A 26,989-nucleotide genomic window follows, 5' to 3' on the forward strand; every position below is an offset into this window, starting at 1 on the left:
ATTAATTTCTTGAATACTGTTACTTCCTTTAACACTTACTAGACACTGTGTTTTTGTACATCTGCTGATGTGGTTGGTAGCTCCTTGTGATTTCAGACTTAACATTGCATAGCCTTGAATCTAGGCATCTATAATTGATGTGGTTAGTGCAGATCATGAGTTCCTTAGAAGGAAAAATTTATCCTGTTTCTTTAGCTAGCTCCCAAAGCCTTTCCTGTTTGATACAGGACACTTTGCTTTAGTAATTAATAGGTCAGTATAGAGGAAGATATTTGTACTTGGACTTTTCTTTCCAATACTGCTTAGATAACAGAACAAGCCTAAAATATTTTTCCCTAAGCATTTATACATACTTCATAAGTTCCTTCAGTGCTTGTTAGTTAAATAATTCATGTGTTCATATTTTGTTTAGGTAACAACACAAATAAAATGTATTTCCTTTTGAAGAACTTACACTATCTGAAAACAATAACAAAAACAAAAAACAAATATGCTTAATTGCTAAATGAGATCTGCAAAGAAAGTTTTTTTATATATTTTTATTGTAATTAATAAAAGGGTTACATGATATTTGCCAGATAGAAGGTGCATTAATTCACATATATTGATACCCTGTAAAGAAAGTTTTACATGGATGATATAGAAAAAGAATTGGATGAGAAATATTTACTTAGTAAATATAATTTACTTAAATTTTAATGACATGGTTTTCCAAATATTACGTGTGATATATATGTTGCTTATACAATCTCCTATAAAGTATACATCATTATTGAATTTGGAAATCAGTAAAGCACATATTTATGGAGGTCACCTATAAAAGTGATGAGAAATGAGAAAATAGGTTCAAGAGAAGCCTTCTCTACTAGGTTATTTGAGATCATTATACCAGACCATAGTTCTGTAATATTTCCCCTAACAGGGCCCTGTTTTCCTAAACCTGAAGTGATTATTAAGCTGGAGCAAGGGGCAGAGACATGGCAGGGAGGAGCCACAGACAAGAATATCACAGGTGAGTCATGGATGTCATTGGACATGGATGTTAAGAAGACCAGAGCTCATTGAGATGTTCTCATTCATGTTCCCACTCATGAATTTCTGTGTTTCCAATTCTTTCCAGCAGGTACTGGGGCAGGTACATGGATGAAACCATACCTGTGTAGTATCATTCCATAATATTTCAATAACACCATGAGAGGAGGAATGAATTTAAGTGACAGACATGACTTAACAGAATCTGTCCCTTTTCTGCTTCTGTCAGATTTTTACCAGGGCTAGTTTAAGAGAATTACAGGAACAAATCAAAAGAGCATATTCTAAGTGTTTAAAAGAAAAAAACAAGGTATCAGAACCAAAGCTTTAAGTGAAAAGAACATGACCAAGTTTGAGGACCTGGTGTCTTCTATGTAAGCTGTACTTCTGGGAAGCAATGCTATGAAAACAGGAATTTGAAAAACATTTTTAAAAACACAGAGAAAAAAAGACTTGAAAATCACCACGGATGCCAAGTGGAATTTTCAGGGAGAAGTGAGTTTGTCAGACGTAAGTATAAACTCTCATTCTCAGGAATTACTCCTACTTATGTCACAGAGAATTTACCTTTCATACATCTTTAGGTTCTCTGATTTATTTGGCTGGGGGGGGGGGTCATAGGGCTTAAACTCTGGACCTGGGCACTGTCCCTGAGCTGTTCAGCTCAAGGCTTCTGCCCTACCGTTAGAGCCACAGCCCTGCTTCCTGTTTTCTAGAGGTTAATTGGAGATAAGAGTCTCACATTCTTTAGTGCCAGGCTGGCTTTGAACCATGATCCTCAGATCTCAGCCTCCACAGTAGCTAGGATTATAGGCATGAGCCACCACACCTGGCCAGGTTCTTTGATATTTTTTTTTGCCAGTCCTGGGGCTTGAACTCAGGGCCTGTACACTGTCCTTGGGCTTTTCTCAAGGCTAGTGCTCTACCACTGGGTCACAGCACCACTTCTGGCTTTTTCTATATATATGGTACCAAGGAATTGAACCCAGGTTATTGTGCATGCTAGGCAAACACTCTACCACTAGGCCAAACTCCCAGCCCTGGTTCTTTGATTTTGAACGTATTTCTATCTTCAAATCTAATATTTCAGAAGGAAAGTAGCAAAACAAAATTATAAGTCTTGCCTAAAGCAAAACAAAGTTGAAATTAAAAAAAAAAAAGAAGGGAAATAAGTGGCAGGATATATGTACTCAGCTTAAAAGCATTAGCAGCCAATTATTGAGTGTTTTAACCAAATATTTCCTCTGATTTTAAAACACAGAATAAAACTTTAAGAACCAGAGATGAACATGACTGTGTCAATATGTAAGTAATTCAGGGAGATATGCATACAGTTCTCATAAATCATCCTTAGTACCATTTTTTTGAATCTTTAATAAGTAGAATGGGAGGAAATGTGTTTTCCTTTACATGAGTGTTCTCTAAGAAATGCTTGCATGCCATCATGATTTTATTCTCCTTTATTTGTCAGACATTTTAGATGTCCAGCAAGTAAATGCCTTGATTCAAATGAGCCAGGGGAATTCAGACAGACATCTGTTGCTAGTTGTAATCACCAATAGCAACACAGTGGATGAAAGTGTTAGGTATTTAACCGGAAAAAATGGAGCAAATCTTTTTAATATAAATCAGACCTCACTGTGCTGCAGGAAACTCACACAGGACAGATGTGCTATGAATACAATGAATGTCATAAGCAGAAGTCAGATCTCAGCAGGCTCCAGAGAACAAAAATGGGAGCCACGGGCCGGGAGTTTGGCCTAGTGGTTAAAGTGCTTGCCTAGCATGCAGAAGACCCGGGTTCGATTCCTCGGCACCACATACATAGAAAAAAGCCGGAAGTGGTGCTGAGGCTCAAGTGGTAGAGCTCTAGCCTTGAGAAAGTCCAAGGCCAGTGCTCAGGCCCTGAGCTCAAGCCCAGGACTGGCCAAAAAGAAAAAAAAAATGGGAGCCAAATCACATGAAGGTAACACATGTGGAAAGTCTTTCAAGCAGAACTCATCCCTCATTGTGTATCAGAGAAGACACACAGAAAAGAAATCTTATGAATGTAACCCACGTGGAAAGCCTTTTAAATGGAAATCAGAGCTCAGTGTGCATCAGAGAACATACAGGGGAGAAACCATATGAATGTAACACATGTGGAAAGTCTTTCAGACTGATCTCATATCTCCACAAAAATCAGAAAACACACACAGGAAAGAAACTATATGAATGTAACATGTACAGACCATCTTTTGTGTTCAAGTCAACTCTCCATATGCATAAGGGCAGACACATAGGAGAGAAGCCATATGAATGCAACTCATGTGGAAAGTCTTTCAGGGAGTTGTCACATCTTCACATGCATCAGAGAATACACACCATAAAGAAATCTTATGAATATAACAAGTGTGGAAAGTCTTTTCTCTCCAGGTCATACTTCAATGTTCATCAGAGAATACACACAGAGGAGAAACCATATGAATGTAACATATGTGCAAAGTCTTTCAGGTGGATGTCATATCTTCCTCTGCATCAGAGAACACACACTGGAGAGAAACCATATGAATACAGTATATGTGGAAAGTCTTTCAGCCATATGTCATGTCTCCATGCACATCGTAAATCACATACAGAAGAGAAACCATATGAATGTAACACATATGCAAAGCCTTTCAGACGGACATCAGATCTCCACAAACATCAGAAAATCCATACAGGAGAGAAACCATGTGAATGTAACACATGTGGATACTCTTTTGTCTTCAAGTCAAACCTCAATATGCATCAGACAACACACACAGGGGAGAAAACCTACGAATGTAACACATGTTGGAAATCTTTCAGACTGATCTCATATCTCCATAAACATCAGAAAACACACACAGGAGAGAAACCATATAAATGTAACACATGTGGAAAGACTTTCAGATGGATGTCACATCTTCATATGCATCAGAAAACACACACAGGAAAGAAACCATATGAATGCAACACATATGGACAGTCTTCCATGTTCAAGTCAAATCTCCATATACATCAAACAACACACACAGGGACAAAACCATATGAATGTAACACATGTGGAAAGTCTTTCAGACGGATATCAGATCTCTGCATCCATCACAAAATACACACCGGAGAGAAGCCATATGAATGTAACACATGTAGAAAGTCTTTCAGACTGGGGGCCGGGAGTTTGGCCTAGTGGTTAAAGTGCTTGCATGGAGACCCGGGTTCAATTCCTTGGTACCACATATATAGAAAAAAAAAGCCGGAAGTGGTGCTGAGGCTCAAGTGGCAGAGCTCTAGCCTTGAGAAAGTCCAAGGACAGTGCTCAAGCCCAGGACTGGCACAAAAAAAAAAAAAAAAAGGGGCCGGGAGTTTGGCCTAGTGGTTAAAGTGCTTGCCTAGCATACATGAAGACCCGGGTTCGATTCCTCGGTACCACATACATAGAAAAATGCCAGAAGTGGTGCTGAGGCTCAAGTGGTAGAGCTCTAGCCTTGAGAAAGTCCAAGGACAGTGCTCATGCCCTGAGCTCAAGCCCAGGACTGGCAAAAAAAAAAAAGTCTTTCAGACTGATGTCACATCTCCATAGTCATCAGAGAACTCACACCGGGGAAAAGCCTTATGAATGTAACACATGTGGAAAGTCTTTTGTCTTCAAAGTAAACTTAAATGTTCATCAGAGAATACACATAGGAGATAAACCATATAAATGTAACATATGTGGAAAATCTTTCAGATGGATGTCATATCTTCATATGCATCACAGAACACACACCGGAGAGAAGCCTTATAAGTGTAACACATGTGGAAAGTCATTCAGATGCAAATCACAACTTCGTATGTATCAGGACATACACACTGGAAAGAAACCTTATGAATGTAACACATGTGGAAAGTATTTCAGACAGATGTCACATCTCTGCAGGCATCAGAAAACACACACATGAGAGAAACGTAATGAATGTAACATGTGGAAAGTCTTTCTGCCAGATGTCATCTCTGCAAACTTCAGAGCACACACACAGGAGAGAAATCTCAGGAATGTAACAAATATGGGAAGTCTTTCTACTACAAGTCAAGCCTCAGGAAAGAACCTTAGAATGAAATAGTTGTGGAAGGGAATTTACACAGGAGAGAGACCTTACAAATATAACAAATGTGGAAAGTCTTTTACCTACAAGTCAGTTCTTAGCATACATTAGAGTTTACACAGGAGAGAGCTCTACACCAAACCAGAGAGATGGAAACTGAGATTCTACTTTGGCCCCTGCATCTCCTCCACAGAGCATCAGAAACTGGAGAGGCTGATGTTGAGCAGCATGCTTTGGCCAAATACCTGATGGGACCAACTATATTGGACTATGAAATGGTGCACTTTGTGCCTTCTCAAATTGGAAGAGGAGCTTTTCGCTTTACAGTGGAAATTCTTTCTTTCTTTATTTTATTTTCCTTGGTTATGGGGTTTGAATTCTGAACCTGTGTCGCGACCCTGAGCTTCTTTTACTCAAGACAAGTACTCTGCCCCTTAAACTCCAGCACCATTTCCAGATTTTTTGAATAGTGAATTGGAGACACTATTGAAACTCACTATGTCTTGTGGAGTTTCCTGCCTGGGCTGGTTTCAAACCATGATCCTCAATCTCAGTCAGCTGAGTAGCTACAACTTCAGGTGTGAGCCACTACTGCCTGGCTTGGAAGTTCTTGATAATGGTTTCTGGACATTACCTTTTCAGCATTATCAGTCTTACACCGTGGAATCTGTTCTTTCTGTTAGGCAGCACCTGGTTTAAAATATAGTCATGGTGAATTAGGGGCTTACAAAGCATATGACTCTTAAGTACAAGTATGCTATATCTAGCATTCTACCACAGCTGGTTTCTGCACTACTTCAAGGTTCACCCAAGGCTGTGACAAAGGTGTAGCTTGCAAGAGAGAGTTGGAACACTATAATAGCTGCAAACAAAATTGGCACTACATGTTGCTTATACAAACTACACTATATATTGAGTTTTTAATGAAGATTGTGGCCATTTTTACTTTTAATAGCTTAACTCATCTGAAGATATTTAATTTTTTTTCTTCTAAGCTGCTTTCAGATTACCAGATACGCCAATTAATATATATAATTGTCACGTATATGTTTTTATATTTGGCTCTTGTTTTATGTACCTGGATTTATTTCTAATATGGTGAAGATGAATAAAGTGCTACATAGGGCATAATTGCACGTGAGCTGATCATATCCCCAGCTCACTGTGTTCTGTTTCTTCAGATGCTTGCTGCTCTGCTTCTGTTCTTACCACTTCCTTGAGCTATCAACTCATTTTTTTTTTTTTTTTGCCAGTCGTGGGGCTTGAACTCAGGGGACTTTTCTCAAGGCTAGTGCTCTGCCACTTGAGTCACAGCACCACTTCCAGCTTTTTTTTCTATGTATGTGATACCAAGGAATCGAATCTGGGTCTTTGTGCATTCTAGGCAAGCACTCTTCTACTAGGCCAAACTCCTGGCCCAACTTATTTTTTTAAACTTTCTCTCTTTAAAAATTGTGTACTCTGGGGCAGAGAGTTGGCCTAGTGGTAGAGTGCTTGCCTAGCATGCATTGTTGACTCCTGTGTCAAGAACTAGCTGCCCATAAATACACTTAGCACTGTTAGGAAACTAAGCCATGAAGACCAGAGAGGAAAGAAAGAACAAACTAACAAACCAGTTCAGCTCCAGGTGGAGAGCGGCAATGGGATACCATGTGTAAGAAATGAGAGTTGAACGACTGATTCAGGCTCCAGGCTTTACTGAGGGACAGATGTGCCAGGCTGCTCCCAACAGGAGTGGAGGCAGTAGCAACTGACTGGTTTGAGTGGAATTTAAACACAATTTTAGGGAGTGGTCACATGGCTACATGAGTCACATTACGTGGACTGTGGGAATTCGGGGGGTGGTCAGTTCTGAAAGGAAGGTGTTGTGGAGATATTATGTGGGCTACAGGAATTGGGGAGAGAGTCTCCTTCCAAAACGAGTATACCAAGACTGTTGAACCTGGAGCAGGAATTTCTATGTCATACCAGAAAAACAATACAGCATTGGGGAAATGGAAACTGAACATATTTCTGTAAACAGGTAGGGACACAGTTGGGGACTTAATCAGCAAGCTGACTCTAAGAACTTAGACCATGGTGATGAAAGAAGAGACAGGAAACAGGAAATCAACATGGAGACAGGTAGCATGGTGTAATGGCACCTGAACTGGTCTGGGCCTAAATAGAGTCAGGTCAGGGGCCAGGGTTACAGGAAACTCTGAGACATGACACTGGACTGACAGGTTTATTAACCTATCATTTGAGTCCCGGCCCCTTCCAACAGGGATTCAGGCACACCCATCACCTGGGAGGCAGGGACTTCGTTTTCCCCCACTGTGAAGACAAGATGCCCAACCCTACCACCTATTATGTGACCAAGATGATGCCAGCCAGTCCCGAACTCCCTATTTCATTCTGCACTGCTGTTTGTACATGAAACCAAATCACTGATTTCTCAAAGAGCTGAATTTTTGCCCTAAAGACCCAAGAGCCTAACTTAGTTACTTTAACCAAAATTTACAACAGATGCTCTTCTAGCCTACACCTGTTTTATTAGCATAATAACATAGCCAGTAGTCCTTTTCCAGGTCTAGCTAGGTAAGATTTATAGAAATGTCCCGCCCGCGGGACCAGTTATTCGGGGGAACCGAGGGGGACACAGCCTGAAAATAAGAAGGGTGAGAAAGAAGAGCGAGACCAAGCAATATGTTGTCAAGGTCTGTTTATTAAAAATTTTTAGCAGGCTTTTAAGCAGTAGCTAAGAGGAAGTGGGGAGGGGGAAGCAGGGCGGTGGCATTCCACTTGCTGACGTTTACGGCGAGTCTCTACCTATGTAAAATATCTGGTGATCAGGTCATTGTGACAATTCTCAAAATAATATGACTCATGAATGTTGCCAGGTGAACGGCCGCCAGTCTTTAAGGTTAAGCAAGGCTTTGAGGGAAATGGCTTCCTACCCAGGCTAGGGTCTCCAACATCTCCTCCCTTTTTGTATAAATTTGAAGGGTGGAAGGCCTGTCTTAGGCTACGTGATGTGCTTCCAAAACCAGGTCCCACAAAGTGATTGGAGGATGGAGCCCCTGTCTTAGGCTACGCGAAGCAGCTAGGAAGCTTCAGCGCTTAATCCCGTCATTGAGTACTCCATAGCCACTGGGTTGCTCACTGGTTTTTGGCATCACGCTATTCCCATCATAGGCAATTCCACAGCCGCCAAGACCGATGTTTCTTTTGGATGGAGTTTAGAATGGAGAAATCCAGGCCTATGGAAGGAGAACCAAGAGGCTCCTCGTAGCCCAAGTTTTTATCAGGATCACGACATTGGAGTCGCTGGTACTGGACTGCCACCACCTTGGCATCAAACATGGCATTTATCTGGGTCTTAATAAAACTCATAATTTTAGAAAAAAAGGAAGGGTCCCAGGGACAAAAGAATAAGCAAGCCAAGCAGCGGGCCCAAAATTGGGAGAAGATAGGGCAGGACACCATTTCAGGCACTCCAAATAGGTTTCTCGAACAATTCTCTGCGACGCAGTTCTAGTTCCTCCTGGTGTTTTTTATTTATCCGGTCTCGCACTATGCCAGACTTATTGGCATAGAAGCAGCATCTTTCCTGCAAAACTAAACATATGCCTCCTTTATTAGCAGTGAATAAATCCTCGTCTATTTTGGAGAACTACTTTAGCCAGTGAGTCCACCTGATCCTGGAGGTCTCGTACTGACTGGTAGACTGTTTGTAAATTATCTGCAAGTTGTTGTGAGAGTTTAGAATAGGTATGTAGCGAGGTAGTTAATCCTGCAGTTCCAGTACCAACAGCTCCAGCGATCCCTAATCCGACAGGGAGCGGAATAAATTGTACCGCTCTTTTGTGCCCAGGAACGAAATAATTAAAGCTAGGGATGGGAACAGGTTCATTTCCGGGAATGAGCTCAATATCAGGTAGCAGGGAAGCCATAACACAGAGACTTGTCCAATTGCTGGGCAACTTGGAATGTGCTAAATTGTTTCCACACACAAAAACTTCCAGTACTAGGACAAAGTTCCGTTGAGGTATTAACAACAGAGAAACAGTTTAAAAAGGAGACTTGCCCAACATCAATATCAAAGCTATCATTGCGAAAAAGTTTAAAAACACAGGGGGAAGCCATGAATCCAATGGGTTGTATTCTAAAGGGAATACTCAGAGAACAATTGCCCTTTTCCACTACATAAATTTTAATTATGGATACATTATATGATTCTGGCATTGCAAGGGGCCAAGAGGCTCCCAGGGCTAGGCACATCCAACAATCCTGTGCCAGTTGTGTATTTGAAATATTGAGGGCCAAATGGGTGGCTTTTAAAACATCCCACGTCTGGCAATCTATATTAATACCTCTGGCCTTGGGTAGAAGTAAGGGATGTATATGTATTTGAGGGACTAAGGAGTCTATAAGATTTTGAATTTTATGTTGAACAATATGTTCCCTACAACATCAGTTGGACCTCCTCCATCTGAAACGTGGATGGGAGCGTATCTATTCCAACCGGTACTCTTTCCTATAGGGGCTGTACATGAGGCTTGGGAATATTTATTATTACTCAAAGGTGAGGAGTTTAAAGACCAATTACCTCCGAAGGTGCCCAAATATTGGGAGTGAGGTATGGTCATAAAATAAGTTTGATTATTATAAGTGCGCTCTTAAAGTGAATTACAACACAGAACATTCATTTGACTAACATAGGTGCAATCATTGGGCATGGTCCAGGGTGCCCGTTGGTGGGGAGAATTACCTTTGGCTTTTGTAAACAAACCCAGGACTGAATTGTTCCCTCGGTAGGGGAGGGGGCAGCTTGTAAATAAGTATTATGATTTCCACAATTTACCATCTGGGTATATACTTGTGGTTTTTGGTGATTATTATAACCTCCTCGGCAGGCACATCCATCCATCCATCCATCCATCCATCGGTCGATCTATGTATCTATCAATCTATCTATCTATCTATCTATCTATCTATCTATCTATCTATCTATGTATCTTTCAGTCCATCCATCCATGCATCCTTCCATGCGTGGCTCCCTCCATCCATCCACCATCCATCCAATCAACATCCATCCATGAATCAGGCTGTACGGCCAGCCACCCCGGCATCCATGGGTGGATCCACGCATGCATCCACCGACTCAACCATGCACGCATGCATCCACCATCCATGCATGCATGCGTGCCCGCATCCATCCATACACCCACTATGCATCTAGGCATCCAGCCATCCATCCAGCCAGCCATTCATTGATCCATCCAGTCAGCCATGCATCCAGCTGTCTACCCATGCATCCATGCATCCATGTACACTTCCATCCACTTTCCCCATGAGCCCATCTACCCGGCCCACGCAAACTCAACCCATGGCAGGAGGAAGCCTCCAAGCCCGCAACCAAGCCATCTGGGGTAGCAGGGCTTAACCCAGGGTGGTGTGAGTTCCGGCTGGCCGGGCAGGCCTTTCAGTCCTGGAGCCACAAGCCTAGCCTTGTGTTCATGAGCTGCTTTTCAGGAGTGGTTGGGAGGATGTGGTCAGGATTGCAGGAGCAAGAGGAGGCCAGGTGCCTTTGTGCTGCCCAGAAGAAGTGTCCTGTCCTGTGTAGGAATGTGGTGTGGTCTCAGGCCAAGCTGTCAGCGGTGAGGCTGGGCGTCAGGCCGGCCCAGGCCTGGGTTTTCCTGCTTTTCCTAGGTGGAAAGCATTGCGTGCCTGCCAGGCTGTGTGGTGTGAGTTGTGCATCCAGACAGCTAGCTGTCTTTTCCCCTGTGGCTGGTGTGATGTTGGGTTGAGGTGGAGGTGCGAGGCAGTGAGTGAGCCTAAAAGTAGTGGGCAGTGGCTGTGAGGCAGCAAGCAGCCTAGTGGGCTGGGGAGCGGAGGCAAAAGTCTACAGCACCCGGTATTCCCAGGCGGTCTCCCATCCAAGTACTAACCAGGCCCGACCCTGCTTAGCTTCCGAGATCAGACGAGATCGGGCGCGTTCAGGGTGGTATGGCCGTAGACGTCTCACCCTGCTTCCCAAAGCCCCAACTGCTGCTCGCTGCCTCTGCGGGGAGCCTCCGCTCGCCGCTGCACCCTTGCCAGCCTCTGCAGCCTCTGCCTCTGCCGCTCTGGCCTCACACGCACCTGCTGCCGCTGCTTGGGGGACCTGATCCAACCCACCCAGCACAGCCTCTGCGCCCAGCCTGCTGCTCTCGCCGCCGCTCACCGCTGCCTTTCTCCTCCTCTTTCGCTTTCTCTCTCTCCCTCTCACCCTCTCTCCCTCTGTCTGTCTGTCTCTGTTGCTCTCTGTCTCTTGGGAAGGCAGAGGACGCAGGACTGTTTTCCCAGAGGCTCACCTTCCATGTAACCCTCTAGCCTGCATGAGGGTTGCACGTTGAAGAGCAGCTTTAAGGCCAGGTGACTTGCAAGGTTCACCACTTGTCTTCAGAGGCCACGACTACCAAGGGCCCGATGTGATCTTTGCATGGATGTGGGAGAGTTTGGCTGCTTCTTCAAGATTTGGATCTCACTCCTCTACCTCCCCGACCTTGCTTGGCCACCGGCCACGATGCGAGGAGAAGAGTGGGGTTTGCAGAGCAATGTGGAATTCACTTGGCTGGTGCTGTTTCAGAAGGACCTTCGACCTAAACCTCATCCTAAATGGAAGCCGAAGCCAGAAATGGATCCTAAGGAGAGTGTCACTCCTCGCCCCACCAGTAAGCCTCACCTAAAGCCTCTACCCGATTTCAAGCCCACACCTAAGCCCAAACCTCTCCCAAGACTCACCCTAAGCCACAATGTCTGCCTGAAATCACACCTTCAACCTGTCCCCTACCTCTTCCTGACGCTAAACTTGAGCCCCATTCTGACCCTGACCCGGAGCCAAAGCCCCAGCCCAGTGTCACCCTAAGCCTCCCATCTCATGAGAGCCTTCAGTGGCACCTCTGATGCAGCCTCTTTAGGTTGCTATGCTTAGCCTACCAGGAATGGGAAGCCTAAGTGGAAGCAGAACCGTGGCCTCACGTCTCAGCCCACTGGAACCCCTCATCCTTAGTGCTCAGGCTCCCAAGAAGGCTAACAACCTAAGGCCAAGCCTCACTGGAACACACACCCATGCCTCGGGTTGGAGTGGAAGCCCTCCACCCAAGCAAGAAAAGGGTGCTCTGTGCTTGGAATCCAGGAACTCCAGAATTCCGGGAGCATTTGTCTCGGCAACGTTGCCGGCGCCCGTTTCCCGGGCCTCGTTCCTCCTCATCTACCCTGCCGCTACTTTCCAAGTCTATGCAGTGCACGCCGCGAAAGGACAACGTGTGTCCCTAGCAGGAAGAAGAGGAAAGAAGCAGCCAGTGTTTGCTTGTTTGCCCACTGTGGGGAAGAGAACTCAGAGCCTCCCAGTCAGTGCTAGGCCAGCTGAAACTGTCAGTACACACTGCAGAGTGTCTCAGCATCCATTCATCCAGCCATCCATCCAGCCAGCCAGCCAGCCAGCCAGCCAGCCAGCCAGTCAGTCAGCCAGCCAGTCAGCCAGCCAGTCATCCATCCATCCATCCATCCATCCATCCATCCATCCATCCATCCATCCATCCATCGGTCGATCTATGTATCTATCAATCAATCTATCAATCTATCTATCTATCTATCTATCTATCTATCCATCTATGTATCTTTCAGTCCATCCATCCATGCATCCTTCCATGCGTGGCTCCGTCCATCCATCCACCATCCATCCAATCAACATCCATCCATGAATCAGGCTGTACGGCCAGCCACCCCGGCATCCATGGGTGGATCCAGGCATGCATCCACCGACCCAACCATGCACGCATGCATCCACCATCCATGCATGCATGCGTGCCCGCATCCATCCATACACCCACTATGCACCTAGGCATCCATCCAGCCATCCATCCAGCCATCCATCCAGCCATCCATCCAGTCGGCCATGCATCCAGCTGTCTACCCATGCATCCATGCATCCATGTACACTTCCATCCACTTTCCCCATGAGCCCATCTACCCGGCCCACGCAAACTCAACCCATGGCAGGAGGAAGCCTCCAAGCCCGCAACCAAGCCATCTGGGGTAGCAGGGCTTAACCCAGGGTGGTGTGAGTTCCGGCTGGCCGGGCAGGCCTTTCAGTCCTGGAGCCACAAGCCTAGCCTTGTGTTCATGAGCTGCTTTTCAGGAGTGGTTGGGAGGATGTGGTCAGGATTGCAGGAGCAAGAGGAGGCCAGGTGCCTTTGTGCTGCCCAGAAGAAGTGTCCTGTCCTGTGTAGGAATGTGGTGTGGTCTCAGGCCAAGCTGTCAGCGGTGAGGCTGGGCGTCAGGCCGGCCCAGGCCTGGGTTTTCCTGCTTTTCCTAGGTGGAAAGCATTGCGTGCCTGCCAGGCTGTGTGGTGTGAGTTGTGCATCCAGACAGCTAGCTGTCTTTTCCCCTGTGGCTGGTGTGATGTTGGGTTGAGGTGGAGGTGCGAGGCAGTGAGTGAGCCTAAAAGTAGTGGGCAGTGGCTGTGAGGCAGCAAGCAGCCTAGTGGGCTGGGGAGCGGAGGCAAAAGTCTACAGCACCCGGTATTCCCAGGCGGTCTCCCATCCAAGTACTAACCAGGCCCGACCCTGCTTAGCTTCCGAGATCAGACGAGATCGGGCGCGTTCAGGGTGGTATGGCCGTAGACGTCTCACCCTGCTTCCCAAAGCCCCAACTGCTGCTCGCTGCCTCTGCGGGGAGCCTCCGCTCGCCGCTGCACCCTTGCCAGCCTCTGCAGCCTCTGCCTCTGCCGCTCTGGCCTCACACGCACCTGCTGCCGCTGCTTGGGGGACCTGATCCAACCCACCCAGCACAGCCTCTGCGCCCAGCCTGCTGCTCTCGCCGCCGCTCACCGCTGCCTTTCTCCTCCTCTTTCGCTTTCTCTCTCTCCCTCTCACCCTCTCTCCCTCTGTCTGTCTGTCTCTGTTGCTCTCTGTCTCTTGGGAAGGCAGAGGACGCAGGACTGTTTTCCCAGAGGCTCACCTTCCATGTAACCCTCTAGCCTGCATGAGGGTTGCACGTTGAAGAGCAGCTTTAAGGCCAGGTGACTTGCAAGGTTCACCACTTGTCTTCAGAGGCCACGACTACCAAGGGCCCGATGTGATCTTTGCATGGATGTGGGAGAGTTTGGCTGCTTCTTCAAGATTTGGATCTCACTCCTCTACCTCCCCGACCTTGCTTGGCCACCGGCCACGATGCGAGGAGAAGAGTGGGGTTTGCAGAGCAATGTGGAATTCACTTGGCTGGTGCTGTTTCAGAAGGACCTTCGACCTAAACCTCATCCTAAATGGAAGCCGAAGCCAGAAATGGATCCTAAGGAGAGTGTCACTCCTCGCCCCACCAGTAAGCCTCACCTAAAGCCTCTACCCGATTTCAAGCCCACACCTAAGCCCAAACCTCTCCCAAGACTCACCCTAAGCCACAATGTCTGCCTGAAATCACACCTTCAACCTGTCCCCTACCTCTTCCTGACGCTAAACTTGAGCCCCATTCTGACCCTGACCCGGAGCCAAAGCCCCAGCCCAGTGTCACCCTAAGCCTCCCATCTCATGAGAGCCTTCAGTGGCACCTCTGATGCAGCCTCTTTAGGTTGCTATGCTTAGCCTACCAGGAATGGGAAGCCTAAGTGGAAGCAGAACCGTGGCCTCATGTCTCAGCCCACTGGAACCCCTCATCCTTAGTGCTCAGGCTCCCAAGAAGGCTAACAACCTAAGGCCAAGCCTCACTGGAACACACACCCATGCCTCGGGTTGGAGTGGAAGCCCTCCACCCAAGCAAGAAAAGGGTGCTCTGTGCTTGGAATCCAGGAACTCCAGAATTCCGGGAGCATTTGTCTCGGCAACGTTGCCGGCGCCCGTTTCCCGGGCCTCGTTCCTCCTCATCTACCCTGCCGCTACTTTCCAAGTCTATGCAGTGCACGCCGCGAAAGGACAACGTGTGTCCCTAGCAGGAAGAAGAGGAAAGAAGCAGCCAGTGTTTGCTTGTTTGCCCACTGTGGGGAAGAGAACTCAGAGCCTCCCAGTCAGTGCTAGGCCAGCTGAAACTGTCAGTACACACTGCAGAGTGTCTCAGCATCCATTCATCCAGCCATCCAGCCGGCCAGCCAGCCAGCCAGCCAGCCAGCCAGCCAGCCAGCCAGCCAGCCAGTCAGTCAGCCAGCCAGTCAGCCAGCCAGTCATCCATCCATCCATCCATCCATCCATCCATCCATCCATCCATCCATCGGTCGATCTATGTATCTATCAATCAATCTATCAATCTATCAATCTATCTATCTATCTATCTATCTATCTATCTATCTATCCATCTATGTATCTTTCAGTCCATCCATCCATGCATCCTTCCATGCGTGGCTCCGTCCATCCATCCACCATCCATCCAATCAACATCCATCCATGAATCAGGCTGTACGGCCAGCCACCCCGGCATCCATGGGTGGATCCAGGCATGCATCCACCGACCCAACCATGCACGCATGCATCCACCATCCATGCATGCATGCGTGCCCGCATCCATCCATACACCCACTATGCACCTAGGCATCCATCCAGCCATCCATCCAGCCATCCATCCAGCCATCCATCCAGTCGGCCATGCATCCAGCTGTCTACCCATGCATCCATGCATCCATGTACACTTCCATCCACTTTCCCCATGAGCCCATCTACCCGGCCCACGCAAACTCAACCCATGGCAGGAGGAAGCCTCCAAGCCCGCAACCAAGCCATCTGGGGTAGCAGGGCTTAACCCAGGGTGGTGTGAGTTCCGGCTGGCCGGGCAGGCCTTTCAGTCCTGGAGCCACAAGCCTAGCCTTGTGTTCATGAGCTGCTTTTCAGGAGTGGTTGGGAGGATGTGGTCAGGATTGCAGGAGCAAGAGGAGGCCAGGTGCCTTTGTGCTGCCCAGAAGAAGTGTCCTGTCCTGTGTAGGAATGTGGTGTGGTCTCAGGCCAAGCTGTCAGCGGTGAGGCTGGGCGTCAGGCCGGCCCAGGCCTGGGTTTTCCTGCTTTTCCTAGGTGGAAAGCATTGCGTGCCTGCCAGGCTGTGTGGTGTGAGTTGTGCATCCAGACAGCTAGCTGTCTTTTCCCCTGTGGCTGGTGTGATGTTGGGTTGAGGTGGAGGTGCGAGGCAGTGAGTGAGCCTAAAAGTAGTGGGCAGTGGCTGTGAGGCAGCAAGCAGCCTAGTGGGCTGGGGAGCGGAGGCAAAAGTCTACAGCACCCGGTATTCCCAGGCGATCTCCCATCCAAGTACTAACCAGGCCCGACCCTGCTTAGCTTCCGAGATCAGACGAGATCGGGCGCGTTCAGGGTGGTATGGCCGTAGACGCCTCACACTGCTTCCCAAAGCCCCAACTGCTGCTCGCTGCCTCTGCGGGGAGCCTCCGCTCGCCGCTGCACCCTTGCCAGCCTCTGCAGCCTCTGCCTCTGCCGCTCTGGCCTCACACGCACCTGCTGCCGCTGCTTGGGGGACCTGATCCAACCCACCCAGCACAGCCTCTGCGCCCAGCCTGCTGCTCTCGCCGCCGCTCACCGCTGCCTTTCTCCTCCTCTTTCGCTTTCTCTCTCTCCCTCTCACCCTCTCTCCCTCTGTCTGTCTGTCTCTGTTGCTCTCTGTCTCTTGGGAAGGCAGAGGACGCAGGACTGTTTTCCCAGAGGCTCACCTTCCATGTAACCCTCTAGCCTGCATGAGGGTTGCACGTTGAAGAGCAGCTTTAAGGCCAGGTGACTTGCAAGGTTCACCACTTGTCTTCAGAGGCCACGACTACCAAGGGCCCGATGTGATCTTTGCATGGATGTGGGAGAGTTTGGCTGCTTCTTCAAGATTTGGATCTCACTCCTCTACCTCCCCGACCTTGCTTGGCCACCGGCCACGATGCGAGGAGAAGAGTGGGGTTTGCAGAGCAATGTGGAATTCACTTGGCTGGTGCTGTTTCAGAAGGACCTTCGACCTAAACCTCATCCTAAATGGAAGCCGAAGCCAGAAATGGATCCTAAGGAGAGTGTCACTCCTCGCCCCACCAGTAAGCCTCACCTAAAGCCTCTACCCGATTTCAAGCCCACACCTAAGCCCAAACCTCTCCCAAGACTCACCCTAAGCCACAATGTCTGCCTGAAATCACACCTTCAACCTGTCCCCTACCTCTTCCTGACGCTAAACTTGAGCCCCATTCTGACCCTGACCCGGAGCCAAAGCCCCAGCCCAGTGTCACCCTAAGCCTCCCATCTCATGAGAGCCTTCAGTGGCACCTCTGATGCAGCCTCTTTAGGTTGCTATGCTTAGCCTACCAGGAATGGGAAGCCTAAGTGGAAGCAGAACCGTGGCCTCACGTCTCAGCCCACTGGAACCCCTCATCCTTAGTGCTCAGGCTCCCAAGAAGGCTAACAACCTAAGGCCAAGCCTCACTGGAACACACACCCATGCCTCGGGTTGGAGTGGAAGCCCTCCACCCAAGCAAGAAAAGGGTGCTCTGTGCTTGGAATCCAGGAACTCCAGAATTCCGGGAGCATTTGTCTCGGCAACGTTGCCGGCGCCCGTTTCCCGGGCCTCGTTCCTCCTCATCTACCCTGCCGCTACTTTCCAAGTCTATGCAGTGCACGCCGCGAAAGGACAACGTGTGTCCCTAGCAGGAAGAAGAGGAAAGAAGCAGCCAGTGTTTGCTTGTTTGCCCACTGTGGGGAAGAGAACTCAGAGCCTCCCAGTCAGTGCTAGGCCAGCTGAAACTGTCAGTACACACTGCAGAGTGTCTCAGCATCCATTCATCCAGCCATCCATCCAGCCAGCCAGCCAGCCAGCCAGCCAGCCAGCCAGCCAGCCAGCCAGCCAGCCAGTCAGTCAGCCAGCCAGTCAGCCAGCCAGTCATCCATCCATCCATCCATCCATCCATCCATCCATCCATCCATCCATCCATCCATCGGTCGATCTATGTATCTATCAATCAATCTATCAATCTATCTATCTATCTATCTATCTATCTATCTATCTATCTATCTATCCATCTATGTATCTTTCAGTCCATCCATCCATGCATCCTTCCATGCGTGGCTCCGTCCATCCATCCACCATCCATCCAATCAACATCCATCCATGAATCAGGCTGTACGGCCAGCCACCCCGGCATCCATGGGTGGATCCAGGCATGCATCCACCGACCCAACCATGCACGCATGCATCCACCATCCATGCATGCATGCGTGCCCGCATCCATCCATACACCCACTATGCACCTAGGCATCCATCCAGCCATCCATCCAGCCATCCATCCAGCCATCCATCCAGTCGGCCATGCATCCAGCTGTCTACCCATGCATCCATGCATCCATGTACACTTCCATCCACTTTCCCCATGAGCCCATCTACCCGGCCCACGCAAACTCAACCCATGGCAGGAGGAAGCCTCCAAGCCCGCAACCAAGCCATCTGGGGTAGCAGGGCTTAACCCAGGGTGGTGTGAGTTCCGGCTGGCCGGGCAGGCCTTTCAGTCCTGGAGCCACAAGCCTAGCCTTGTGTTCATGAGCTGCTTTTCAGGAGTGGTTGGGAGGATGTGGTCAGGATTGCAGGAGCAAGAGGAGGCCAGGTGCCTTTGTGCTGCCCAGAAGAAGTGTCCTGTCCTGTGTAGGAATGTGGTGTGGTCTCAGGCCAAGCTGTCAGCGGTGAGGCTGGGCGTCAGGCCGGCCCAGGCCTGGGTTTTCCTGCTTTTCCTAGGTGGAAAGCATTGCGTGCCTGCCAGGCTGTGTGGTGTGAGTTGTGCATCCAGACAGCTAGCTGTCTTTTCCCCTGTGGCTGGTGTGATGTTGGGTTGAGGTGGAGGTGCGAGGCAGTGAGTGAGCCTAAAAGTATTGGGCAGTGGCTGTGAGGCAGCAAGCAGCCTAGTGGGCTGGGGAGCGGAGGCAAAAGCCTACAGCACCCGGTATTCCCAGGCGGTCTCCCATCCAAGTACTAACCAGGCCCGACCCTGCTTAGCTTCCGAGATCAGACGAGATCGGGCGCGTTCAGGGTGGTATGGCCGTAGACGCCTCACACTGCTTCCCAAAGCCCCAACTGCTGCTCGCTGCCTCTGCGGGGAGCCTCCGCTCGCCGCTGCACCCTTGCCAGCCTCTGCAGCCTCTGCCTCTGCCTCTGCCGCTCTGGCCTCACACGCACCTGCTGCCGCTGCTTGGGGGACCTGATCCAACCCACCCAGCACAGCCTCTGCGCCCAGCCTGCTGCTCTCGCCGCCGCTCACCGCTGCCTTTCTCCTCCTCTTTCGCTTTCTCTCTCTCCCTCTCACCCTCTCTCCCTCTGTCTGTCTGTCTCTGTTGCTCTCTGTCTCTTGGGAAGGCAGAGGACGCAGGACTGTTTTCCCAGAGGCTCACCTTCCATGTAACCCTCTAGCCTGCATGAGGGTTGCACGTTGAAGAGCAGCTTTAAGGCCAGGTGACTTGCAAGGTTCACCACTTGTCTTCAGAGGCCACGACTACCAAGGGCCCGATGTGATCTTTGCATGGATGTGGGAGAGTTTGGCTGCTTCTTCAAGATTTGGATCTCACTCCTCTACCTCCCCGACCTTGCTTGGCCACCGGCCACGATGCGAGGAGAAGAGTGGGGTTTGCAGAGCAATGTGGAATTCACTTGGCTGGTGCTGTTTCAGAAGGACCTTCGACCTAAACCTCATCCTAAATGGAAGCCGAAGCCAGAAATGGATCCTAAGGAGAGTGTCACTCCTCGCCCCACCAGTAAGCCTCACCTAAAGCCTCTACCCGATTTCAAGCCCACACCTAAGCCCAAACCTCTCCCAAGACTCACCCTAAGCCACAATGTCTGCCTGAAATCACACCTTCAACCTGTCCCCTACCTCTTCCTGACGCTAAACTTGAGCCCCATTCTGACCCTGACCCGGAGCCAAAGCCCCAGCCCAGTGTCACCCTAAGCCTCCCATCTCATGAGAGCCTTCAGTGGCACCTCTGATGCAGCCTCTTTAGGTTGCTATGCTTAGCCTACCAGGAATGGGAAGCCTAAGTGGAAGCAGAACCGTGGCCTCACGTCTCAGCCCACTGGAACCCCTCATCCTTAGTGCTCAGGCTCCCAAGAAGGCTAACAACCTAAGGCCAAGCCTCACTGGAACACACACCCATGCCTCGGGTTGGAGTGGAAGCCCTCCACCCAAGCAAGAAAAGGGTGCTCTGTGCTTGGAATCCAGGAACTCCAGAATTCCGGGAGCATTTGTCTCGGCAACGTTGCCGGCGCCCGTTTCCCGGGCCTCGTTCCTCCTCATCTACCCTGCCGCTACTTTCCAAGTCTATGCAGTGCACGCCGCGAAAGGACAACGTGTGTCCCTAGCAGGAAGAAGAGGAAAGAAGCAGCCAGTGTTTGCTTGTTTGCCCACTGTGGGGAAGAGAACTCAGAGCCTCCCAGTCAGTGCTAGGCCAGCTGAAACTGTCAGTACACACTGCAGAGTGTCTCAGCATCCATTCATCCAGCCATCCATCCAGCCAGCCAGCCAGCCAGCCAGCCAGCCAGCCAGCCAGCCAGCCAGCCAGTCAGTCAGCCAGCCAGTCAGCCAGCCAGTCATCCATCCATCCATCCATCCATCCATCCATCCATCCATCCATCCATCGGTCGATCTATGTATCTATCAATCAATCTATCAATCTATCTATCTATCTATCTATCTATCTATCTATCTATCTATCCATCTATGTATCTTTCAGTCCATCCATCCATGCATCCTTCCATGCGTGGCTCCGTCCATCCATCCACCATCCATCCAATCAACATCCATCCATGAATCAGGCTGTACGGCCAGCCACCCCGGCATCCATGGGTGGATCCAGGCATGCATCCACCGACCCAACCATGCACGCATGCATCCACCATCCATGCATGCATGCGTGCCCGCATCCATCCATACACCCACTATGCACCTAGGCATCCATCCAGCCATCCATCCAGCCATCCATCCAGCCATCCATCCAGTCGGCCATGCATCCAGCTGTCTACCCATGCATCCATGCATCCATGTACACTTCCATCCACTTTCCCCATGAGCCCATCTACCCGGCCCACGCAAACTCAACCCATGGCAGGAGGAAGCCTCCAAGCCCGCAACCAAGCCATCTGGGGTAGCAGGGCTTAACCCAGGGTGGTGTGAGTTCCGGCTGGCCGGGCAGGCCTTTCAGTCCTGGAGCCACAAGCCTAGCCTTGTGTTCATGAGCTGCTTTTCAGGAGTGGTTGGGAGGATGTGGTCAGGATTGCAGGAGCAAGAGGAGGCCAGGTGCCTTTGTGCTGCCCAGAAGAAGTGTCCTGTCCTGTGTAGGAATGTGGTGTGGTCTCAGGCCAAGCTGTCAGCGGTGAGGCTGGGCGTCAGGCCGGCCCAGGCCTGGGTTTTCCTGCTTTTCCTAGGTGGAAAGCATTGCGTGCCTGCCAGGCTGTGTGGTGTGAGTTGTGCATCCAGACAGCTAGCTGTCTTTTCCCCTGTGGCTGGTGTGATGTTGGGTTGAGGTGGAGGTGCGAGGCAGTGAGTGAGCCTAAAAGTAGTGGGCAGTGGCTGTGAGGCAGCAAGCAGCCTAGTGGGCTGGGGAGCGGAGGCAAAAGTCTACAGCACCCGGTATTCCCAGGCGATCTCCCATCCAAGTACTAACCAGGCCCGACCCTGCTTAGCTTCCGAGATCAGACGAGATCGGGCGCGTTCAGGGTGGTATGGCCGTAGACGCCTCACACTGCTTCCCAAAGCCCCAACTGCTGCTCGCTGCCTCTGCGGGGAGCCTCCGCTCGCCGCTGCACCCTTGCCAGCCTCTGCAGCCTCTGCCTCTGCCGCTCTGGCCTCACACGCACCTGCTGCCGCTGCTTGGGGGACCTGATCCAACCCACCCAGCACAGCCTCTGCGCCCAGCCTGCTGCTCTCGCCGCCGCTCACCGCTGCCTTTCTCCTCCTCTTTCGCTTTCTCTCTCTCCCTCTCACCCTCTCTCCCTCTGTCTGTCTGTCTCTGTTGCTCTCTGTCTCTTGGGAAGGCAGAGGACGCAGGACTGTTTTCCCAGAGGCTCACCTTCCATGTAACCCTCTAGCCTGCATGAGGGTTGCACGTTGAAGAGCAGCTTTAAGGCCAGGTGACTTGCAAGGTTCACCACTTGTCTTCAGAGGCCACGACTACCAAGGGCCCGATGTGATCTTTGCATGGATGTGGGAGAGTTTGGCTGCTTCTTCAAGATTTGGATCTCACTCCTCTACCTCCCCGACCTTGCTTGGCCACCGGCCACGATGCGAGGAGAAGAGTGGGGTTTGCAGAGCAATGTGGAATTCACTTGGCTGGTGCTGTTTCAGAAGGACCTTCGACCTAAACCTCATCCTAAATGGAAGCCGAAGCCAGAAATGGATCCTAAGGAGAGTGTCACTCCTCGCCCCACCAGTAAGCCTCACCTAAAGCCTCTACCCGATTTCAAGCCCACACCTAAGCCCAAACCTCTCCCAAGACTCACCCTAAGCCACAATGTCTGCCTGAAATCACACCTTCAACCTGTCCCCTACCTCTTCCTGACGCTAAACTTGAGCCCCATTCTGACCCTGACCCGGAGCCAAAGCCCCAGCCCAGTGTCACCCTAAGCCTCCCATCTCATGAGAGCCTTCAGTGGCACCTCTGATGCAGCCTCTTTAGGTTGCTATGCTTAGCCTACCAGGAATGGGAAGCCTAAGTGGAAGCAGAACCGTGGCCTCACGTCTCAGCCCACTGGAACCCCTCATCCTTAGTGCTCAGGCTCCCAAGAAGGCTAACAACCTAAGGCCAAGCCTCACTGGAACACACACCCATGCCTCGGGTTGGAGTGGAAGCCCTCCACCCAAGCAAGAAAAGGGTGCTCTGTGCTTGGAATCCAGGAACTCCAGAATTCCGGGAGCATTTGTCTCGGCAACGTTGCCGGCGCCCGTTTCCCGGGCCTCGTTCCTCCTCATCTACCCTGCCGCTACTTTCCAAGTCTATGCAGTGCACGCCGCGAAAGGACAACGTGTGTCCCTAGCAGGAAGAAGAGGAAAGAAGCAGCCAGTGTTTGCTTGTTTGCCCACTGTGGGGAAGAGAACTCAGAGCCTCCCAGTCAGTGCTAGGCCAGCTGAAACTGTCAGTACACACTGCAGAGTGTCTCAGCATCCATTCATCCAGCCATCCATCCAGCCAGCCAGCCAGCCAGCCAGCCAGCCAGCCAGCCAGCCAGCCAGCCAGTCAGTCAGCCAGCCAGTCAGCCAGCCAGTCATCCATCCATCCATCCATCCATCCATCCATCCATCCATCGGTCGATCTATGTATCTATCAATCAATCTATCAATCTATCTATCTATCTATCTATCTATCTATCTATCTATCTATCCATCTATGTATCTTTCAGTCCATCCATCCATGCATCCTTCCATGCGTGGCTCCGTCCATCCATCCACCATCCATCCAATCAACATCCATCCATGAATCAGGCTGTACGGCCAGCCACCCCGGCATCCATGGGTGGATCCAGGCATGCATCCACCGACCCAACCATGCACGCATGCATCCACCATCCATGCATGCATGCGTGCCCGCATCCATCCATACACCCACTATGCACCTAGGCATCCATCCAGCCATCCATCCAGCCATCCATCCAGCCATCCATCCAGTCGGCCATGCATCCAGCTGTCTACCCATGCATCCATGCATCCATGTACACTTCCATCCACTTTCCCCATGAGCCCATCTACCCGGCCCACGCAAACTCAACCCATGGCAGGAGGAAGCCTCCAAGCCCGCAACCAAGCCATCTGGGGTAGCAGGGCTTAACCCAGGGTGGTGTGAGTTCCGGCTGGCCGGGCAGGCCTTTCAGTCCTGGAGCCACAAGCCTAGCCTTGTGTTCATGAGCTGCTTTTCAGGAGTGGTTGGGAGGATGTGGTCAGGATTGCAGGAGCAAGAGGAGGCCAGGTGCCTTTGTGCTGCCCAGAAGAAGTGTCCTGTCCTGTGTAGGAATGTGGTGTGGTCTCAGGCCAAGCTGTCAGCGGTGAGGCTGGGCGTCAGGCCGGCCCAGGCCTGGGTTTTCCTGCTTTTCCTAGGTGGAAAGCATTGCGTGCCTGCCAGGCTGTGTGGTGTGAGTTGTGCATCCAGACAGCTAGCTGTCTTTTCCCCTGTGGCTGGTGTGATGTTGGGTTGAGGTGGAGGTGCGAGGCAGTGAGTGAGCCTAAAAGTAGTGGGCAGTGGCTGTGAGGCAGCAAGCAGCCTAGTGGGCTGGGGAGCGGAGGCAAAAGTCTACAGCACCCGGTATTCCCAGGCGGTCTCCCATCCAAGTACTAACCAGGCCCGACCCTGCTTAGCTTCCAAGATCAGACGAGATCGGGCGCGTTCAGGGTGGTATGGCCGTAGACGTCTCACCCTGCTTCCCAAAGCCCCAACTGCTGCTCGCTGCCTCTGCGGGGAGCCTCCGCTCGCCGCTGCACCCTTGCCAGCCTCTGCAGCCTCTGCCTCTGCCTCTGCCGCTCTGGCCTCACACGCACCTGCTGCCGCTGCTTGGGGGACCTGATCCAACCCACCCAGCACAGCCTCTGCGCCCAGCCTGCTGCTCTCGCCGCCGCTCACCGCTGCCTTTCTCCTCCTCTTTCGCTTTCTCTCTCTCCCTCTCACCCTCTCTCCCTCTGTCTGTCTGTCTCTGTTGCTCTCTGTCTCTTGGGAAGGCAGAGGACGCAGGACTGTTTTCCCAGAGGCTCACCTTCCATGTAACCCTCTAGCCTGCATGAGGGTTGCACGTTGAAGAGCAGCTTTAAGGCCAGGTGACTTGCAAGGTTCACCACTTGTCTTCAGAGGCCACGACTACCAAGGGCCCGATGTGATCTTTGCATGGATGTGGGAGAGTTTGGCTGCTTCTTCAAGATTTGGATCTCACTCCTCTACCTCCCCGACCTTGCTTGGCCACCGGCCACGATGCGAGGAGAAGAGTGGGGTTTGCAGAGCAATGTGGAATTCACTTGGCTGGTGCTGTTTCAGAAGGACCTTCGACCTAAACCTCATCCTAAATGGAAGCCGAAGCCAGAAATGGATCCTAAGGAGAGTGTCACTCCTCGCCCCACCAGTAAGCCTCACCTAAAGCCTCTACCCGATTTCAAGCCCACACCTAAGCCCAAACCTCTCCCAAGACTCACCCTAAGCCACAATGTCTGCCTGAAATCACACCTTCAACCTGTCCCCTACCTCTTCCTGACGCTAAACTTGAGCCCCATTCTGACCCTGACCCGGAGCCAAAGCCCCAGCCCAGTGTCACCCTAAGCCTCCCATCTCATGAGAGCCTTCAGTGGCACCTCTGATGCAGCCTCTTTAGGTTGCTATGCTTAGCCTACCAGGAATGGGAAGCCTAAGTGGAAGCAGAACCGTGGCCTCACGTCTCAGCCCACTGGAACCCCTCATCCTTAGTGCTCAGGCTCCCAAGAAGGCTAACAACCTAAGGCCAAGCCTCACTGGAACACACACCCATGCCTCGGGTTGGAGTGGAAGCCCTCCACCCAAGCAAGAAAAGGGTGCTCTGTGCTTGGAATCCAGGAACTCCAGAATTCCGGGAGCATTTGTCTCGGCAACGTTGCCGGCGCCCGTTTCCCGGGCCTCGTTCCTCCTCATCTACCCTGCCGCTACTTTCCAAGTCTATGCAGTGCACGCCGCGAAAGGACAACGTGTGTCCCTAGCAGGAAGAAGAGGAAAGAAGCAGCCAGTGTTTGCTTGTTTGCCCACTGTGGGGAAGAGAACTCAGAGCCTCCCAGTCAGTGCTAGGCCAGCTGAAACTGTCAGTACACACTGCAGAGTGTCTCAGCATCCATTCATCCAGCCATCCATCCATCCAGCCAGCCAGCCAGCCAGCCAGCCAGCCAGCCAGCCAGCCAGCCAGTCAGTCAGCCAGCCAGTCAGCCAGCCAGTCATCCATCCATCCATCCATCCATCCATCCATCCATCCATCGGTCGATCTATGTATCTATCAATCAATCTATCAATCTATCTATCTATCTATCTATCTATCTATCTATCTATCTATCTATCCATCTATGTATCTTTCAGTCCATCCATCCATGCATCCTTCCATGCGTGGCTCCGTCCATCCATCCACCATCCATCCAATCAACATCCATCCATGAATCAGGCTGTACGGCCAGCCACCCCGGCATCCATGGGTGGATCCAGGCATGCATCCACCGACCCAACCATGCACGCATGCATCCACCATCCATGCATGCATGCGTGCCCGCATCCATCCATACACCCACTATGCACCTAGGCATCCATCCAGCCATCCATCCAGCCATCCATCCAGCCATCCATCCAGTCGGCCATGCATCCAGCTGTCTACCCATGCATCCATGCATCCATGTACACTTCCATCCACTTTCCCCATGAGCCCATCTACCCGGCCCACGCAAACTCAACCCATGGCAGGAGGAAGCCTCCAAGCCCGCAACCAAGCCATCTGGGGTAGCAGGGCTTAACCCAGGGTGGTGTGAGTTCCGGCTGGCCGGGCAGGCCTTTCAGTCCTGGAGCCACAAGCCTAGCCTTGTGTTCATGAGCTGCTTTTCAGGAGTGGTTGGGAGGATGTGGTCAGGATTGCAGGAGCAAGAGGAGGCCAGGTGCCTTTGTGCTGCCCAGAAGAAGTGTCCTGTCCTGTGTAGGAATGTGGTGTGGTCTCAGGCCAAGCTGTCAGCGGTGAGGCTGGGCGTCAGGCCGGCCCAGGCCTGGGTTTTCCTGCTTTTCCTAGGTGGAAAGCATTGCGTGCCTGCCAGGCTGTGTGGTGTGAGTTGTGCATCCAGACAGCTAGCTGTCTTTTCCCCTGTGGCTGGTGTGATGTTGGGTTGAGGTGGAGGTGCGAGGCAGTGAGTGAGCCTAAAAGTATTGGGCAGTGGCTGTGAGGCAGCA

At 50.9% G+C, this 26,989-nt stretch overlaps 6 non-coding genes across 6 annotated transcripts; all 6 read right to left on the minus strand.

The window, feature by feature from the left end:
• Positions 1–11,001: 11,001 nt before the first annotated feature.
• Positions 11,002–11,120, minus strand: LOC150062849 (5S ribosomal RNA). Its single transcript, XR_016535776.1, has one exon. It is a non-coding gene; the product is annotated as a 5S ribosomal RNA (ribosomal RNA).
• Positions 11,121–13,651: 2,531 nt separating this feature from the next.
• LOC150062850 (5S ribosomal RNA) lies at positions 13,652–13,770 on the minus strand. The gene has a single exon (XR_016535777.1). It is a non-coding gene; the product is annotated as a 5S ribosomal RNA (ribosomal RNA).
• A 2,555-nt stretch (positions 13,771–16,325) lies between these two features.
• Positions 16,326–16,444, minus strand: LOC150062851 (5S ribosomal RNA). Its single transcript, XR_016535733.1, has one exon. It is a non-coding gene; the product is annotated as a 5S ribosomal RNA (ribosomal RNA).
• Positions 16,445–19,011: 2,567 nt separating this feature from the next.
• Positions 19,012–19,130, minus strand: LOC150062852 (5S ribosomal RNA). The gene has a single exon (XR_016535786.1). It is a non-coding gene; the product is annotated as a 5S ribosomal RNA (ribosomal RNA).
• Positions 19,131–21,687: 2,557 nt separating this feature from the next.
• Positions 21,688–21,806, minus strand: LOC150062853 (5S ribosomal RNA). Its single transcript, XR_016535734.1, has one exon. It is a non-coding gene; the product is annotated as a 5S ribosomal RNA (ribosomal RNA).
• Positions 21,807–24,349: 2,543 nt separating this feature from the next.
• On the minus strand, positions 24,350–24,468 carry LOC150062854 (5S ribosomal RNA). Its single transcript, XR_016535737.1, has one exon. It is a non-coding gene; the product is annotated as a 5S ribosomal RNA (ribosomal RNA).
• Positions 24,469–26,989: the final 2,521 nt, after the last annotated feature.

This window comes from Megascapheus bottae, chromosome 5 (genome assembly GCF_031878675.1).
Source record: "Megascapheus bottae isolate mThoBot1 chromosome 5, mThoBot2.hap1, whole genome shotgun sequence".
Taxonomy (NCBI): domain Eukaryota; kingdom Metazoa; phylum Chordata; class Mammalia; order Rodentia; family Geomyidae; genus Megascapheus; species Megascapheus bottae.